The 1,833-nt window shown below is 36.0% G+C and overlaps 1 non-coding gene across 1 annotated transcript; it reads right to left on the reverse strand.

The window, feature by feature from the left end:
• Positions 1-323: 323 nt before the first annotated feature.
• Positions 324-430, reverse strand: LOC139879188 (small nucleolar RNA R71). Its single transcript, XR_011770041.1, has one exon. It is a non-coding gene; the product is annotated as a small nucleolar RNA R71 (small nucleolar RNA).
• Positions 431-1,833: the final 1,403 nt, after the last annotated feature.

Consider the following 1,833-nt stretch of genomic DNA (forward strand, 5'->3'; position numbering starts at 1 on the left):
GTCACGCAATTACTCATCCAGACATTAATGCGCCAGATTATGAAATCAAAGGACAAATTCTACATATGGTAACTAATCAATGCCAATTTAGTGGTGCGCCGAAGGAAGATCCAAATGAACATCTTCGTACCTTTAATAGGATCTGCACTTTATTTAAAATCCGAGAAGTTGAAGATGAACAGATATATCTCATGTTATTTCCTTGGACTTTAAAGGGAGAAGCCAAAGATTGGTTAGAATCGTTACCTGAAGGGGCGATTGATACATGGGACGTTTTAGTTGAAAATTTTCTTAAACAATTCTTTCCGGCATCTAAAGCCGTGAGACTTCAAGGAGAAATTGTTACGTTCACACAGAAGCCAAATGAAACTCTATATGAGGCGTGGACAAGATTTGAAAAGTTATTGAGAGGATGTCCGCAACATGGTTTAGACACTTATCAAATAGTACAAATATTCTACCAAGGATGCGACATCACTACAAGGAAAGACATCGATATAGCAGCTGGTGGTTCCATTATGAAGAAAACAGAAACTGATGCTTACAAAATTATTGATAACACTGCTTCCCACTCACATGAATGGCACCAAGAAAAAGATATCGTTAGATCATCTAAAGCAGCTAGAGCCGATTCTAGCCATGACTTAGATTCCATTTCAACAAAGATAGATGCTGTCGAAAGACGAATGGAAAAGATGACTAAGGATATTCACTCAATACGAATTAGTTGTGAGCAGTGTGGAGGACTACATTTGACAAAAGATTGTCTCAGTATTGAACTAACAATGGAACAAAGAGAGAATGTTTCATATCTAAACCAAAGGCCTGGAAATAATTATCAGAATAATTATCAACCGCCAAGACCAATTTACAATCAAAACCAGAATTATAACCGAAATGTTCCATACAACAACCAACAAGGTCCTAGTAATCAACAAGTATCCAATAATACTTACAATCAGCAAAGACCTAATTTTCAAAACAAACCACCACAAACCGATGATAAAAAGCCGAATTTAGAAGATATGATGACGAAGCTAGTTGAATCTCAAACACAGTTTTTCACATCTCAGAAATAAACAAATGAACAAAATGCTCAAGCATTTAGAAATCAACAAGCTTCTATTCAAAATCTGGAACAAGAAGTGAGCAACCTAGCAAGGTTAATAGGTGAAAGAAAACCGGGAAGTCTACCTAGTGATACAAATGCTAACCCCCGAAATGAAACAGCTAAAGTCATTACCACAAGAAGTGGTATTACACTTAAACCACCTGAAATACCTGTAATTTCTGATGAAGCTATTCCTACTCCACAAGAACCACAATCTGAACAAGATAAGGAAAAAGAACCGGTAGTTGAAAAGGTTAATGAAGATAACACAGTTAAAGCTAAACCTTATGTTAAACCATACCAACCACCACTTCCTTACCCGAGTAAAATGAGAAAGGAGAGACTTGAAGCCGAGCAATCCAAATTCTTGGATATGTTTAAACAGATAAATGTAAATCTTCCTTTCATTGATGTGATTTCAGGAATGCCTAGATATGCTAAATTTCTGAAAGATCTAATCTCAAATAGAAAGAAAATGGAAGAACTCTCAGCTGTTACTATGAATGCTAATTGTTCAGCAGTGCTGTTAAATAAGATACCAGAAAAACTATCTGATCCAGGAAGTTTCACAATTCCATGTTTTCTGGGTAGTCTTAGTTCAATAGAAGCATTGGTAGACTTAGGTGCTAGTATAAATTTAATGCCGTATTCACTATACACTAAACTAGACCTTGGAGAATTGAAACTAACACGAATAAGCATACAACTAGCCGATATATCAG

This window comes from Rutidosis leptorrhynchoides, chromosome 11, assembly GCF_046630445.1.
Source record: "Rutidosis leptorrhynchoides isolate AG116_Rl617_1_P2 chromosome 11, CSIRO_AGI_Rlap_v1, whole genome shotgun sequence".
NCBI classification, from domain to species: domain Eukaryota; kingdom Viridiplantae; phylum Streptophyta; class Magnoliopsida; order Asterales; family Asteraceae; genus Rutidosis; species Rutidosis leptorrhynchoides.